Source organism: Nicotiana sylvestris, chromosome 1 (genome assembly GCF_000393655.2).
Source record: "Nicotiana sylvestris chromosome 1, ASM39365v2, whole genome shotgun sequence".
NCBI classification, from domain to species: Eukaryota; Viridiplantae; Streptophyta; class Magnoliopsida; order Solanales; family Solanaceae; genus Nicotiana; species Nicotiana sylvestris.
The window spans coordinates 184,886,203-184,905,203 of NC_091057.1; positions in this window are offsets into that span (position 1 = coordinate 184,886,203).

Here is a 19,001-nt window from a genome sequence, read left to right on the forward strand (position 1 = left end):
AGGAAAATATTTTTCAGAATTTTTTTCCCAATTTTTCCATGTTTGGTTGGCTTAAATGTGTTGGAAAACATTTCCCTCATGAATTCATTTTCTTCAATTAGAGGAAAATGTTTTCCCTATCAAGAGAAGTGAAATATTTTCCAAACTCTTTTTCAACCTTCCCCACACTATTCTTCATCTCCACCAACCCACCTTACACACCCACCTACCCACCCCAACCCCTGCACGACCCCCTTCCCCCGCCCCCACCCCCCAATAAAAATATTATTAATAGTACTTTCTTTTCATATTATAGATAGAGTATTTTTTTCATTTCAACAAATGAGTATTTCCTTTCATGATATAATTTGTTAACAAGAAAGTATTTCTTCATGATGTAGAAAAAGTATTTTCTTTCATTTCAATAAAATAATGTAGTAAAAAGTATTTTCTTTCATTTCAACAAAAATAATATTTTCTTTTCATGATGTAGAAACATATTTTCTTTTATTTCAACAAAATGAGTATTTTATTTTCATGATGTAGAAAAAGTATTTTTTTTATTTCAATAAAATGAGTACTTTATTTTTATGTTGTAGAAAGATTACTTTTTTTTTTCAACCAAAAAAAAGTATCTTTTTTTATATTATGGAGCAAAAATTCCAATATTGTCTTTGCTTAGAAAAGTAAAGTAGCACATTAGTTCCTTTGAGTCTGTGAGAATTTTTATAAGAATAATTAAATTCTTCAAAAAATAGAGTCTTAAAAATATTGGGTATTTGGAGGAGGAGGAGGAGGAGGAGGAGGAGGGGGGGGGGGGGGGCGCAACAAACATGGGGGAAGGGAGATGAGGAGAGTAGCACAAAAAATTATTTTCTAAATAAGTATTTTCTACTCTCTAACCAAACACTAGAAAATATTTTCCGGAAAAAGTTTATCACTCATCAACCAAATGCCTTATTTTCCGGATTGTGTAATGGTAGGCAGTAAATGCCTTATTTTCTGCAACGGACCGTGCACTTAATACTATTGAATATCCTTCATTAAATACTACCAGGTGGTAGGCATTTACTTCGCCTTTACGAATACAATTCTCTCAGATAACAAGCGAGATCACCGCTCTCGGGCCCGATTGTCTTCTGTCTCAAATTCCACGCGTCACTTTCTCATGCGAACATTAAATATGAACATATTTTACCGCATATAATTTTCCTTCATACCAAACACACTCAAGTGTCTTGAATTTCTAAACTGCTAATTTAAAATCCAGGACATAAGATTCGAATTTTTGGAAATAATTTTCGAACTTACGGCACAAGGTCCTGGAGTTTGAACATTGAGGTTGAAGGAATTGACTAATCTTTAAATATAATATAATTAAACTACTGGTGTCATTCCAAACTGCACAGATGGTCTTCTTTTTCTCCAGCATTCAAATGTAATAACTATTAGCTCAACAAGTTAAATTTGCCTGCCAAAAGATATTCATGCAGCTACTTTAATAGGCAAAACTTATCCCACTAACTTAACGGGGAAATAATTTAAAGAGTGATCTTAAAGAGGACCATACTGTGCAAATAATATCATGGAATCCGTAGGTAACTGCAAATAGAAATCACAGGCATGAAGAAGATTTGCTAATCTAGGCACGAGTTATAGAATCAGGGGCGGATATACAAAATAAATTCTATGGGTTCAATTTTTAATGTTTAAAAATTAAATTCATTATTTTTTTAAAGTTATGGGTTCATATCTACTATTTTAAAAAATTTAATAAATTTTCACATATGAATTTTTACTCCGTATTAAAAATTATGGGTTCAATTGAACCCGTCATTAACACACTACATCTGCCCCTGTTTAGAATATCGAGTTTTTGCTCCCTATAGATTTGAGACATGTAACTTAGTAATGATAGGCTATAATTGTGTATTTTAGTCGCTTATTACACTTTAATTTACTGCACTTTAATTGAGTTTGAGCTTTAATCGCTAGTGTTTTGCACTAAATTGTGTTTTATGCCTTGTAGGAGTGATTTCGAGCTATGTAAATATTATGGAATGAATTCAAGTGATTTAGAGCTTTGAAGTCTGAGTAAAAGCTCAAGGAATTAAGCCAGGATCGTGTTCAGTGATCAATGGATGATAGTTAAGAAGGAAACGAAGAATCGAACGGGCATACAACGTATTGTCTAGTAAAATGCACATAACATTTTGCTCAGAACTCCATTCGGGCTCCACAACATATCGTTGGAAAGCTATTCGAAAGGGCTACAACTTTCATGTTTTGCATTTTTGTGAAATCCTACTACCGCGCCGCACCTGTGCAATTTTCCAACAGTCTGTCAGAAAACAGCTCTGTGAACTTCCCCATTGCTGCGCCGCACAGTGCGTCGCCCCATGCGGCACGCCTGTACAAATTTTACAGAGTGATTGTCCTATTTTATACGGGAGAAGGTGTTTTTGTCTGGGCCCGACCCTACTTGGTATAATTACATATAAAAATGCTATTTTGAGGACTTTTGACACATCAGAGACCAGTGAGACTACTTTGGACAAACTTTAGACCTAAGGAATACACACCACGCTTGGAGGAAGCTTCTAACTAGTTTTTCTTCTCTTCTCTTCTTTTAATTCATAGTTTATTAGTTCTAGAGTTTTGGGTGCCACATAAACGTTGTAGTTTGAAGTTTAGATTATTCTTATTATTTTATCATATTGGTTTATTTATTCAATCTTGCGATTAATTATTTGATTTCTTGATCACCAATTGAATAGTATCTACGAATCTAGTATTGAACTCGGGAGAGGAAATTCTAGATTGCATATAAGATTGAGTAGAGAAAGATCTTAACTCGGGGGGGGGGGGAGGGGCGGCGAATTTGGGGTTAGGATAGGAATATACCTAATCGCCTTGCTTGGTTACTATACAAGAATTATTAATGCGTTCTTATTAATTCTAATTTCATAGAAATATAGGCGTTAGATTAGCTTGAATAGGCGAGTTGTACTTCGGGAGAAAGCTACGAGCAATATTAACCCTGTCAACCAATAAATCAGATAAATTAATTAGACGATTTAAGTGGAAAACTCAACGGGATTGTTAGCTAACCCATAGCTCTAGAATATTCACTCATATTGAATTCGGCTTTAAGTTTATCGTTGTTTTCTTTAATCTCTTAATTTGTTACTTTAGATTAATTTTAGTTAAATATTCATACATTAGGATTCTCTTGAATAGATTAATTGTTTGGTTTAATTTAGTTGATAGTTAATCACAAGTCCTTGTGGGTACGATATCTGGACTTACAATCCTATATTACTTGTCGATCACGTATACTTGCGTATGCATTTGGGAGCAACAAGTTTTTGGCTCCATTGTTGGGGACTTAGAAATTAACTAGCCTACTAGATTAGATTTTTACTCTTTGTCTATTCAAGTCTTTAAATTTTTAATTTAGTTTAATATTTACTATCTTTGTTGATATGACATCTTGGGATGATAATTGGTTGAATATTGGTTATTCTTATTACGGTGATCCTTGTCCATATTATGAAGGACCACACTTAGGGTAAAATTGTGCATTTCAATCTGATGTGTGGAATTTTTGTAATGTGTGTGGTTGTCAAGGTGTCCATTGGGATGGTTGTCCTAATTCTTATTATCCTTCTCAGAGTTCTTATTATAATATTTATGAGTTTGATAGGAGCAATGAAGTGGAGGATATGGAAAGCGTGGCTCGTATTATAGACATGATGAGGCAAGTAGCCGAACAACATGACATGATGATGAGGCAAGTAGCCGAACAACAAGATGAAAATCGAAAGGCTATACGAAGAATTAGTGCAACAATAATGAGAATGAAGGCCGAGGCGGGTGGCTGAAGAGAGCGAGTTCCCACCAGAAGATAATTTAGAAGAAGCAGCTATAGTGAGCCAATCTTGGCTAGAGGAACAATCTCAGCTGATAAAATCTCATGAGTTCCTCAGTGATGGTCTTTCAAATATGACAGAACAACTGATAGACGACAGAACTGAGCTCAGGCAATAGATAGACGAATTTGGCTCAGATATCCATGACTTGCAGGCTCAATTGAGTAAAAAGGTTGAGGCGTCTGATACCATACAACTAATTATTGTGGATACTGGCCAACTTATGGAGCAAAAAGAGGAATCCCAACTATTTAACCAAATTATTAATGATGCAAAGTTTAACGAAGTGCGCAAAATTGAGGATGTAAAAAATAATGCAATTTTGGAGTTGGAACGTATTGGACCTCATTCTAAACACTTTTCAATATTGTGTTTGATTGGTGACATGGGAATTGATCCAGTCAAGCATATGAAGGAGACAATGGATGGGGAACAAAGTGCATATATTCTGAAATTTGTGATGCCAAGGAGACAAAACGACATCCCTCAGTTAAAATCCAAGAAATGCAAGATGCGATATTATTTACTTGGTTCCTTTATTTTCATACCACCTTCCTAGGAACATGACAGAAATATTAATGCAAAATTGGGGGCGCAATTCATATCCTCAAAGTGAAAAGAAAAGTGGTAAAAGTGATGGCGTCGTGCCGCGACGTTAAATCAAGTGCTTGTTGGGAGGCAACCCAATTTTCTTTTTTCTTTTTTTACTTTTGCTTATTTTTTATTGTGTTATATCTTTTGTAGTGTTGTTTTTGTATTTTGTAGGAGTACCAATAGACATGTGCAAAAGCGAGCAGGTGGTTGAAAATAAGTTTGAGGTATTCGCACAAGGGATCATACCTGGAAGAAGTCTAAGTATCCCGTGAGCCACTATTGCTTCAACCTTTGTCCTACCAGGGAGTCTTTTTTACCCTCTTATTATTTATAGTGTGCATTGAGCACATTGCACAATTTTAAGTGTGGGGTGAAGAGATTGTCTGTTTGATTTTCTGTGCTATCTTAGCTTAGCTGGAGTACTCGTTCTTAGTGTAGGAGTTTTTGTTAAAAAAAATATAGAAAATTGGAATTTTCCCAACGATGGATATCCTAGACAGTTTTCTTGAGAGATTTAAGTCTAAAGAAAAAGGACAAAAAGATTTTCTTTGTAGGTAGTGTAGCAATTCCTCTTGGATTTCTTTGTGTCGCGGTTTTTTTCCAAGGGTTTCGTTTGAACCGGGTATAGTTAATTTTAATTTTTTAGAACTAGGAAAACTTGTGCTTGTTTTGAATTGAAGCAATATCTTTTAACTTTGTCATGCCTTGAGAATAGAGAGTACTTTAGTGGTGACGCTTAGGCTCAATTTTTGACTCTTGTATAAGTACCTTAAATCGTATGATCTTAAGTTTGCTTAACTTTTTTGACTAAAGTGTCTTGATGAGTCCAATCCTGAATGAGTTATGTGCCATGTGTGTGTAAGGTTTTGTGCTATTCTATGCATTGCATTTGATGTCTAGAACTTATCCCGTGTGGTTGCAAAGCGAAATAGTAGTTTTGTTTAGTCTTGAAAGTGATATAGGTGTTTCTTTGTTGAGCCATATATATATTTTACCCGCCTAATTATTTGGCAACCACATTACAAGCCTCACACATTTGTTTGAATTAACCATCTATTTGAACCTTTTCACCTCTCATGAGCACTTGAATTGTTATGAACTGTGTAAAAGTTAAAGTGTGGGGTGATTGGGTTGACTTTTGAGTGGAACTAATGAAATAAGGAGAAAGGTGCACTGTTTTGAAAAAGTAAGAGCCACATGAATTGGAAAGAAAAAAATTAGTTGTATTGTTGTGAAAAATAATTCTAGATGGTGGTGGCTAGTGATATACTTGTGCTTAAAGAAGTGGGGAGTTAACATATATTGATGTGAAGGTGGAGTTATGGTTTGACATAAGTATGTGGTTTTAAATGTTAAAGTGTATGTATTAAAGTGCTTAGGGAGGTGTAGTCGCTCTTATATCTAAATGTATCATACCCGTCCCGCAGCCTACATTACAACCACATAAAGTCCTACTTGATCTTAGACTGAATGAGCTCGATTAGTAGAGTAATACACTACGGGCAAGCCTATGGTGCATCTCTTGTGACATATGAATGTTATTTCTGAGAGTGAGTGAATTCTTTCTATCTTGAGTTCCTAAGTGTTCTTAAATTTTATTGTGTGGAACTACTCTCTTTGTTGTGTGAGGGCACTTTATTCATGAAGGAAAAGGTAATTTCAGTGACCTCTATGTTAGAGTAAGTGGGTAAGTTGTGAATAATGCGTGGTACTTGTGAGTCAAATTTTGAGGTGAGGATGTTACACTCTTGTGCTTAGTCTATTTTAAATATTCTTGGTGTGATGAGTTAGGAGAATTGTTTAAAAAGATCGTGTCTATATAAAATGTAGTTTGATTGCTCGAGGACGAGCAATATTTTAAGTGTGGGATGTTGATGATAGGCTATAATTGCGTATTTTAATCGCTTATTACACTCTAATTTACTGCACTTTAATTGAGTTTGAGCTTTAATCGCTAGTGTTTTGCACTAAATTGTATTTTATGCCTTGTAGGAGTGATTTCGAGCTATGTAGATATTATGGAATGAATTCAAGTGATTTGGAGCTTTGAAGTCTGAGTAAAAGCCCAAGGAATTAAGCCGGGATCGTGTTCGGGGATCAACGGATGATAGTTAAGAACGAAACGAAGAATCGAGCGGGCATACGACGCATTATCTAGTAAAATGCACATAACTTTTCGTTCAGAACTCCATTCGGGCTCCGCAATATATCGTTGGAAAGCTATTCGAAAGGAATACAACTTTCATGTTTTGTATTTTTGCGAAATCCCACTACCGCGCTGCACAGTGTGTCGTAGCGTGCGCCGCACCTGTGCAATTTTCCAACAGTCTGTCAGAAAACAGCTCTCTGAACTTCCCCACTGCCGTGCCGCACAGTGCGCATCCCATGCGGCGCGCGTGTACAAATTTTACAGAGTTATTATCCTATTTCGCGCGGGAGAAGGTGTTTTCGTCTGGTCCCGACCCTACTTGGTATAATTACATATTAAAACGCTATTCTGAGGACTTTTGACACATCGGAGACCTAGGGAAACTACTTTGGACAAACTTTAGACCTAAGGAATATGCACCATGCTTGGAGGAGGCTTCAAACTAGTTTTTATTCTCGTCTCTTCTTTTAATCTCATAGTTTATTAGTTCTAGAGTTTTGGATGCTACATGAACGTTGTAGTTTGAAGCTTAGATTGTTCTTATTATTTTATCGTATTGGTTTATTTATTCAGTCTTGCGCTTAATTATTTGATTGCTTGATTACCGATTGAATACTATATATGAATCTAGGATTGAACTCGGGAGAAGGAATTCTAGATTGCAATAAGATTGAGTAGAGCAAGATCTTAACTCTGAAGGAGGGGGAGGGGATTTGCGGTTAGGATAGGAATATACCTAATCGCCTTGCTTGGTTACTATACATGAATTATTAATGCGTTCTTGTTAATTCTAATTCCATAGGAATATAGGCGTTAAATTAGCTTGAATAGGCGAGTTGTACTCCGGGAGAGGGCTACGAGCAATATTAACCTTGTCAACCAATAAATCAGATAAATTAATTAGACGATTTAAGTGAAAAACTCAACAGAATTGTTTGCTAACTCATAACTCTAGAATATTCACTCATATTGAATTCGGTTTTAAGTTTGTCGTTGTTTTCTTTAATCTCTTAATTTGTTACTTTAGATTAATTTTAGTTAAATATTCATACGTTAGGATTCGCTTGAATAGATTAATTATTTGGTTTAATTTAGTTGATAGTTAATCACAAGTCCATGTGAGTATGATATATGGACTTACAATCCTGTACTACTTGTCAACCACGTATACTTGCGTGTGTGTTTGGGAGCCACACTTAATTATGAAAGATTTTGATAATTTAATTTAATTTTTCCTATGTAGCAAAAAAGGAGTACTATAAAAAAGACTGATTAAACATGAGTAAAAATTCTTAGCCAAGATAGAGAACTTATGATCATATGCTAACATAGATATTATTATTGATCAAAATTTATCTTTAATTTTAACTGAAAAGCCTGATGGAGCTTATAGAGTTTATATTATTATGGGAGGTAATACTCTAAAATTGGCCTAAATTATATAATTTTTCTCAGTTGCCTAGCTAAACTATCGCCTTTCCCCGAAAACCCTCTGAACTTTATCCTCCTTTATAATAAAACTCGCTCATCGCTTATGTGGCATAATGTGTGCAATAAATCGACAAAAATGCGCGTGAAGGCCAAAAAAAAATCATTAAAATAGCCCACCTGACAGTGTTTAATGGCTAGTTAGCCTTATTTAAAATTTATATTTTTTTTATTTTCTCCTCTTTTTTTTATATTTCACCTTATTTCCTCATGTTTATATCTTTCTTCTCTATCTTGTCACTTTTTTTCTAAGTTTCTTCATCTGCAATTTTCTCTTTCTTATCAAAACCCTAATCTTCTATACAGATTCAGGAGCAGAACCTTAATTTTATCCCGATTTTCGAATAGAAGCAAGAACAGATTAAGCAATTGAGGTTAGAACCAGGATTAATGGAGAAAATCGCTAATAAATTATTTAAAAAGCTTTTATAACGGGGTTTAATGAAAAATCTAACAATCATTACTAGATATTCTATATGCTACCGATATTTTTCGCCAAAATGGCTGGATGAAGCAAAATTTTGGAAACGTACCGCCTTCCACCTCCCTCCTTCAAGAAAAGGGAGGAAAAAATTGTCTTGTGTCACGTGATCTTGTTTATGATTATTTAAAATTAGTGAATATGTTCATGCCTGGCACAGTTGTAAAATGCTTCGTTGAGTTTATTATTTAATCTTTTTTTGATATTTGAATTTTTAAGTACGGCCTATCTTTTTCCTAAGCAAGTAGCTCAAAGGTCACGGGAAAAAATAAAATATCAAATTCAAGTAGGAGTCACTTTAAACGGAAGATACTCCAACTTGAAAGTTGCTAAATAATTTATCCTTATAAATCATAAAAACTGAAATTTGTTATGAAACAATAAAAGAAGAAGAGTATCGCAGAGAAAAGTAGAACCCTCTATTTATAGGGAGAGGTTGACTTAGCCACCAAGTAATAAACCCTAGAATCTCTCTAAATATAGACATTCACCTTAAATATAATTCTATTTATAACACTCCTCCCTCCTTTGAATGTCTATTCAACAGATAATGTGTCTCGTTAAAACCTTAACTAAATAAAACCCAATGGGAAAAAAATTATAGAAAAGGAAAAAGAGTACACATATCTAACAATACGTTTTTTTGTTGCCTCGTTAAAAACCTTGCAAGGAAAACCCAATGGGAAAAAATCTTATAAGGGAAAAAGAGTGCAACGCGCATTAACTCTCCCTGATGAGAGCATCATTTACATCCTTGAGTCTTCACATTTCAATCTTGTGCACCATCTTCAAGAGATCGTTGGTAGAGATTTGATAAATAAATCAACCATATTAACTTGAATGAATATTTTGCATCTTGAAATCATCATTCGTGATACATATATAATGTCTTCATAAACTTCCGTAGAATGACCTTTTTAATATCTTCATAGAGGTATTCTCGATATCACATTATCATGCTTATAGTTATAGCAAGATACATATGTGCACAAATTGCACTTAGGATGTGGTACTTCAAGACCAAGAATTGTATATGCTTTAAGAGATTTAAATCCTTCATGGATTGTCATATAAGTTAAGTCATATAAGCCATATAATAGACTTTAGATGCATATCAAGTTTTTATGTCATGCTAAACATATAAGATATCGAAAACTGATTGCACATACCATTGACTTTATACTTTCAAGTATTTGAACTACATGTCCAAAACTACATGTCTTTCATATTAAATCAATTCTATTTGAATTGTGTATCGTCTATTTGGCCAATATTTTTGTATCTGTCTCGACAGCCTTAAGATCCCCATATATACTTAGCGCTATGATAGATGTCGTCGGCGAACATTTTATATCGGTTCCAATAATTTTTCATAAAGACATAACATAGAGATCTCTTCATTCATATATTCAGGTACCTGAATCTCTCATGAGATTTTATGAAGTGTTATGTCATGTGATCTTCTAGATCACTTGCCTCCTTATTATGATCAGTTTGATCATTTGCTCATCTTCTTTATCAAGAAGTTTTATCTGAAACCGATTTGTCTATATGGTTTAAGCGTACCATATACTTTGTCCTTCTAGGACTTAATATGAGCATTTGCAATGAAAATATAATTACTTTCTTTGGGTAAGCAAATGAGTCTGACATGCTTTGCAAAATATTGCAAATGAATTATCCTTTTATGAACTTCAAGTTCATATTATCTTATTCGAGGATCTATATGTATAAATAATAATTCATTCCATGTAATTTTTTTCTCAACTGTTTATCATGTCTCCCCCTCATGTTAGAAAGACTAACTTGCTTCCTCAACTTTGGAACTCATCTCTGTGCGTTATGGTCTTAATCAATATATACACCGCACATCAATAATAACAAGATGAAATTATTTGGTTCCTGACCCCGAACCACTTGTGAAGGGAGAATATAATATACTTTCGCATATGACTTATATCAAACTGATATAGATAACTTTGTTCTCATCAGTAATAATTTAGCTATTAAGTGGAGGCACTCAATAAATTATTTTGCTAAACCAGCTGTGATGTAAACCAACTTATCAAGATGAACTTCTTGAATAGAAAATCTGGAAATTATGCTCGAAATTAAATTATTGAGCAAGTTACCTCGCAAAACATCATATTGCAGGTTAATAATAATCGCACATGTAACCATCTCATAGATGCATCTTATGTGGTATACATGGCAAGTGAATGGGCCCATATTCACTTTTGATATTTCCAGCGTTTATGGGATTCAATCCCAATTTTAGTTGGTCTACTAATTAACGAGAACAAGCAACCTAGGAGAATTCGTAAAGATCTTTCTAGTTCTTTAATGTTTACTCATTTGAATTCTCTTTTATTTTTGCACATCATATTTAAATTGATATGACTAAACCAGCTATGCCAACTGGATATCAATAAACTCCAAGTTTATTATGATATGAGTTTTATATCAATAAAGTTCTACTTTATTGTGGCATTCTTTTATTTGTGTAGTACAAACTGAAGAATAAAGCGGGTAACTTTTCACATACATATTACCCCGCTACAAATTGTAGTAATAGAAGATATTAAATCTTTCCTTTATTTATAGTCTCAATATAATCAACTGCTTTCGCGTGTACTTTGGAAACTGAATAAGTTTCTTTGAGACTTACTACAACACAATACCTTATTAGTAATCAATTGTGTTTCTCCAAAATAGTATAATTGGCTCTTGCAAAGTTCTCAATTAATTTTGTACTACCACATATTCATCAATATCAATATGGTGAATATCTCTTTTAAAGAGAAAGTTATATCATTATGGTTATGGTCAAAATTATATGCAAGATATGTTTCTTGCATTAATGTTATTCTTTAATAATCGCATTACCAAAATATTTTGGTGTGCAATAGGTACATGACAAATGACCATTCATGCCATAATAATGACATTATTTTCTTATATCATCTCAAATCTCCTTCAAGAGGTGAGTGATTCACTACCACTAGCACGTTCATATTCTTCCAAGAATGAATATGTATTCATAAATTAGATGTTGTCATATTCACATCATGAATGGACCATAATCATCTATATGTGCTTTATAAAATCTCATGTCAAATCGATGACAAATATTACTTTCACAAAGTGAATGATTATTTTGAGAATCCTTATTGTTCTCATTATCACAATGATGACAAATATAATTTCATCTATTGTCACGTCCACATCCATTGATACATTCATAGTAATAATTTTTGTCATTCTTTTAGACTTATCACATACTGCTATCACATTCTCTAAAGGGAATGAGAAAGGGAATGAGAATGGAGCAAATTCAATGGGACGGGTTTTCAATTCTTTGCCCACAATCATACATGAATTTGATCATGGCAAGATATAGAAATTTTACCACTTTGGATGGTTATAATATCTTTCAAACTCTATTAGAGTTGCAATCAAAATTTATTGTCTTTGCTTGTATTTAAAATTAAATTATAGAATGTCAAGAATTTGAAAGAGAAAAGTAAAATACTTACCTTAAATCCAGAATTTAATCATGAAGGAAGTTCATAGAATAATTGACAATCATTATGCTCAATCCCAAATCTTCTACTCAATTGGTTAGAGTCTCGTGCTGATAACGTGTTATGAAACAATAAAAGAAGAAGAGTATTGCAGAGAAAAGTAGAGAGAAGAGAATTCTTATTGATATGGGATGAATTACAATGGAATAAAACCCTCTATTTATAGGGAGAGGTTGACTTAGCCACCAAGTAATAAACCCTAGAATCTCTCTAAATATAGATATTTACCTTAAATAAAATTCTATTTATAACAAAATTGAGCAAGTAAAACATCTATGTTTTTTTTGGCATCGATATTTAGAGCCAACCGCACAGACACCTCCTTCCCAACAACAACTGGCCCCTATCATTCTATCAAAATAATTTCTTTGACCATTGTTGAGGGAGAGTTGGAGAACATCCTCTATATCAAGCTTTTCCCCTCCCCCTCTCCTGGCGCAAAACAAAAAAAGGAGAAAACAAAAAAAGAGTAAAGAAAAATATGCTTTCCTTCTCTCTTTTACCCATTGGTCTACCTTTCTTGTTTAATGTACAATTAAATGTACCATATACCATATTTCTGCTGCTATGATTAATGAAGAATATGTCTCTTTATATAAAGGAAATGTTATCCTGGTCCTTAATATTCTTCAATAATTTTATCCGTTTCTTGGCAAATTAAGGACTTTAAATACGTACTTAAATATATCAATAATTTCATCAGTTTCTTGGCATATTAAGGAATTCAAAAAGAACTAATATAATTAGAGATCTTTGAGCAACATTAGAGGGGGAAAAAGAACCAAATTTGTCAAAAAAAGAGAAAAGAGATAAATACAATTGCTGGACATAGAAAGTGTATGGGTCGAAATCTGACTAGACAAGAACCCACGTAAAGAGGAACGACAAAAGGTCACTAGGGCCGAAGTCGTATCCATACAACGCTATAACGACATACACCTCAGCCAAGGCCGAGGTCGTGTATTCAGAGTGCTTGAACGGCAAATTGGATGTTACGGCTTCTCAGAAGGTCAATCAGTGATACAATCAAATGGCTTAGGTACTAAGGCTAATGACCGCTAGGTAAACAAGGATGCCTAGTATATAAACTAAGCGAGAAGAAGAAGAAAGGGGGCTGAAACAGATTCACACAGAGACATATTTTCGACGAAGAAGGATCTTCTTCTCTTTCTCCTCGCTAAAGAGAGAGAAGCAAGGGAGCTCAGATCCTCAATATACAACATTAGTCTCATCATGTCAAATGTATAAGGGTCAACCGTGTTAAAGATCGGTGACCATTTTTATCTATGCATTCTTCATTATCGTTCAATATTATGAAATTCCTTATCCTCTTCTTGTATTATGGGATCCGGTTATGGCTATAGTTAAATTTTATGTTCAGCTATGCTCGCTTGTTCTTGTCCTCTGTCTCAGATCTATGATGAATTATCTTTGACTAGGATTTACCTCAAATCTTCCTGTTTAATTAGTTTACAAAAAGATTTACCACTTTTTAGTCAAATAATTTGGCGCCGTTTGTAGGGATTTTCTAGCCAAAGTTTTTGTTTCCTCTAGATCTAAAGTCAGACAGAGTTTCACTTTCCGGTTGTCGTAGCCTTGCCCTCTCATTATAAACACCAACTTTAGAAAGTTGTCGGCATGCTTTTTAAATAACCAAACCAACCAGGGTCAGATCTATGCATGAAATCGAAATTATGTCTGATATCTATACAAAATCCACGTCTTGTTGTAGCGATGAGTTTGGTACATCGTGAGTATGAGTTGTCAAAGTGGGATTACGGTCACTACGCACTGAGCACGTCCGCAATCCTATTTGCTATGTCAATATTAGATATTGATCTATACTTCCACCTCTTAGGAAGGGACGTTAGACATGAGGCTACCCAATTTGAAGTCGTCATTCAAGTACGGGATAAAACGAGTCGTCCTACAACTCCCCTTTCCCCTCGCCAACCTATCAAGTCAAGGTAGCAGACAATTTTGCTTGGGTTTACCTTGTTATTTTTCTTTTTTGGATTGGAATAGGAACACGAGCATTCTTCCAGGTGCGCGAACAAGGAACAAACGCCACCAAAACAACACACAAGGAAAACGTACCGCACCATATCATCTCGCAGGCGACGGTCGAGCAAAACCTTCCACACCGTACCATATTACAAATAACAGACAAACGACTTAGAACAAGCCGGACTTATTAAGAAACAATTTGCATAACCTCGTACTGAGCGGTGAGCCCATGGAACATACAGTATCTCCAACACAGGCAGAACATGAACTCGAAAAACTTGTACGTATGCTCGCCATTACAATCCTATGCCAACGCAACCGACTAAATATTATGAATCACGTCCGAACTTCATTCGAATTAATAAAGTCCCAGGATGCCCAAAAGTCCAAGCAATAAGTTCATCGCATGTCCCGTTAACGGCCTCTCCAGGCCGAGTAATGAAGGGACTAGATAAATTGGGACTCATCCCGACATATGTATAAATGATACAACAACGAGTAATATTCTCCAATAAAAGCAAAGTCGTATGCGACATTCTTACCACTCCCTCGAACCAGCACATCGCCAAGTGAAGGTAAAGTTCGACCTCGCTCGAACTCATCACGGGTCACAATTCGACCTCGTTCAAATTTACACCCTTACGGCCCCCGGCCATTTCCAAGTGAAGGTAAGGTTCGACCTCGCTCAAACTCATTACGTGTCACAATTCGACCTTGTTTGAATTTACACCCTTACGGCCCCCAACCGTCGCCAAGTAAAGGTAAAGTTCGATCTCGTTCGAATTCATTACGGGTCACAATTTGACCTCGTTCGAGTATATACCCTTACGGACCCTGGCCAAGTTGGCAAGTCAAAATTTGACCTTGCTCGAATTTTCAAGTCAAAATTGGCTCTGCCCCAGTTGGCGAGTCAAAATTCGACCTTGCTCGAATTTTCAAGTCAAAACTGACTCCGCCTAAGTTGGTGAGTCAAAAAGAGAAGGGAAAGCCAAAAACATACAAACGAAGATGAGTCGACTATTTCATTCCAAGAAAATATAAGTATCTTACAAAGAGCCAAAAAGAAGGGGGGGCCCACCCAACAACAAATGAACAAAAAAAAGCTAAGTACAAAAAGCTATAAAAATTTCACCTGGCCTCATCTCCACCACCATCCTCTCCAGCATTGTCATCATCGAAAGGAAGCCCATCTTCAATCTCGGCACCCCCATCGGCTTCCGGTGTCGCAGGGTCATAACCACAAGCAAGACGAGCCTCACGTGAATCTTCAAAAGCATCCTCAAGAACGTTACCCGCCCTCTACAAACCCATATATATATCTCGTTGGGACTCAACATGGACCCACAACTCGTACAAATGGCGGGGGACAGCAACATGGGCAGATTCTTGAGGGCGGGCCTGAGCCAACAACTGCATCTTCTCAGCCTCGAGAGCCGTAACTCAGTCTCCCAGGCTCAAAGCATCCCGATCAAGTTCATCGATCCGCTCCTCGAGCCATGCATCCCTCAGTGTGGCCATCGCCCTCTTGGCTTCCCGCTCAGACCAGAGGATGCGGATAGTGTCTTACAGAGCCGCCGCTCTCGCCAATGCATCCACTTGAGCTCCTTCAACTCTCTCCAACTGCGCCACCTTCTTTTCTAGCTCTGCCACCTTCCCTGTCCACTCTGCACTTAGAATGGAGACTCTAGTGGCATTCTGCTCAAGCTTGGATCGCAAAGACAACACCTTCGCCTGAAGATCCTCGCATTCCGCTGCAACTCCTTTGCCCACCTCGAGCTCCTCGTCTTTGGCACTAAGTAGCTCCTCGAGCTCGTTGCACCTGCGGATAGACCACATCATATTCTCGTCCCTTTTCTCTAGCTCCTCCCTGACAGATTGAGTATTACTGCCTGCCCTAGATTGCGGATGCATCTCACAGCACCTGTTGCGATACCGGTGATACTTAGCGGCCATTTTCAGAAAGACTTCGGCCCGCGTCTCAGCCCTACGAGCACTCTCGATCTCCAGTATGCAAGTCTAAAAGGGGGGAGGGAGAAATCAACGAAGGCAAATAGCACAAAACAAAGAAAATAGCAAAAGGAAACTCACCCTCAAGGTCTTCCCAGCCACACCACGTGACAACCCGGAATCACTAATCTCCCGAAGAGACTCGCTTTCGATGGCGGAACACTAAAGGTCAAATTAGGGCACCAAGTCCACCGTGTCCTCCAACAAGTTAAAGTCTGACAAAATTTCGAGCACACGGGAAGGGCCCTCCGCCTCACATAAACTCTGGTAAAACCCTCCTCGAACATCCTCATGTCCTTAGGATCAATATCAGAATCAGACTCATAATCATCCATCACTATGCCCTTTAACCTTTCATTAGCTGAAGAGGGGGTACAAGCCTGCCGAGACGTTGATGGACCACTCGGAACAATCACGACAGCCCCCGAACTCTGTCCCTTACCATGACAGTTCCCTCTACGATCGAAATGGGCATCGCCTCCGTACCTAGGCCGGTATCACCATCATCTTCAAATACCGCAAAAGTAGGGTCGTCCCTCGAGGATGTTTCAACCAAAGATGCTGTCACGACCCGGATTTCCCACCATCGGGTGTCGTGATGGCGCCTACTATCGGAGCTAGGCAAGCCAAATATTTAAAACACCTTTCCTGCTTTCTTTCAAACAATATAATAAACGAGACAAAATTTAAGTGGAAGACTTTAAATCTAAAGCAACTGAAAACCAAAAGTGCGGAAGTTTAGTACACCTCACTAACCAAGGTTTGGTGTCACTAGCTCACAGACTACTACAAAATACTACAAACAATGTCTGAAAGGAAATACATCATGTTTGTCTGATACAAGATGAACAAACGAAAAACATGGAAAGGGTCTTCGGCCTGCGAACGCCAGCTAGGCTACCTCGAGAGTCCCTGGACTGAAGATAGCTCCCAGAAGTCCTACTGATGTGGTCCGTAAGCTGCTCCCTGATCTGTGCACAAAAATGCACAGAGTGTAGCATCAGCACAACCGACCCCATGTGCCGGTGAGTGCCTGGCCTAACCCCGGCGAAGTAGTGACGAGGCTAGACAGGACCTACCACAATTAACCTGTACAGATATATATACAAGTGCAAGAAAACAATAACAAGATAATACAAAGTAAAGCTAGGAGGGGACATGCTATCGGGGAGTAACAGATAAAAATGAAATATCGGAAATAAACAGAAGAAACTCCGGTTCCCATGATATATATATATATATATAGTGGATGGCGTGCCATACGATCCCATAATATCTTATATAAGTGGACGGCGTGCCACACGATCCCATAATATCATATATAAGTGGACGGTGTGCCACACGATCCCATAATATCATATAAAAGTTGACGGCGTGCCATACGATCCCATAATATCATATAAAAGTGGACGGTGTGCCACACGATCCCATAATATCATATATATAAGTGGACGGCGTGCCACACGATCCCATAATATCATATAAAAGTGGACGACGTGCCACACGATCCCATAATATAATTCGAAACATATGATTTTGTAAGGAGAGTCCCATTAGGGGAAATCAACAACATATCACTCTAACCCGGCAAGGGTACAACTAACAACCCAAAAATATCCCGACAATGGAGAGTATATATATCGGTCTACACATCCCGGCAAGGGAGTAATCACAATATATTCTCTTTTTAAATCCCTTTTTCCTCAACTAACACATTCATGTTCGAGCTAACGCTCCAAAAGTACACCAATCACAATTTTACCTCAACCGTTCACATTATATTAAACTCATCAAATAAACAAAGAGCTTGTGTCACATTATTCGAATTAAAAGCAATCAAAACTCACGGTCATTCTAGACTCCGGTGCATAGATAACCGTCACCATGCCTATACACCGTACTCCACATTGGCAAGTAGCAAATATCATCTTAATCCTATTCCCTCGAGCCAAAGTTAGAACAAACACTTACCTCGAATGCTCCAAACTCAACTCACGCTTCTAGTATAGCTTTACCTCTTGATTCCACCACCAATCCGCTCGAATCTAGTCATAAGTTACTCAATCACATTAATAATTACTAAATGGATCAATCCCAATGCATGGAAATAATTTTTACAAGGTTTTTCCCAAAAAGGTCAAAAACAACCCTGGACCCACATGGTCGAAACTCGAGGTTCGGACCAAAACCCGGTTACCCATTCTCCCACGAATCCAAATATATGCTTTGTTTTGAAATCAGACCCCAAATTGAGGTCCAACTCCTCAATTTGTAGAAAACCTAGGTTCTACCCAAAACACCCAATTTCCCCCATGAAAATCTTTGTTTTGAAGTTGAAATCATGTTAAAAGATGTCAAGGAATAAAGAAATTAAGTTAGAAATCACTTACCAATCGTTTTGGAGAAGAAAAGTCATTTGGAAAATCGCCTCTTAGGTTTTGGGTTTTTGAAAAGTGGAAAAATGTCTGAAAATCCCGAATTTATAGATTTTGCTGGGGGCTGGTGCGGACCGCGCAGAAATGCACCGCGGCCGCGTGGCTGCCAGCGCGGACCGCGCGGAAATGTACCGCGGCCGCGCCGAGGGAGGGAAGAAGTGGGCTCTCTGAAACCCACCCAGCGCGGACCGCACTAATTTGGTGCGCGGCCGCGCTGGTCGACCTGGCTATCGACCCTCTGAACCCCCACCACGCGGACCGCACAGAAAAGCACCGCGGTCGCGTGGCTACCAGCGGGGACCGCGCAGAAATGGTCGCGGCCGCGTTGGGCCTGCAACACCTGAA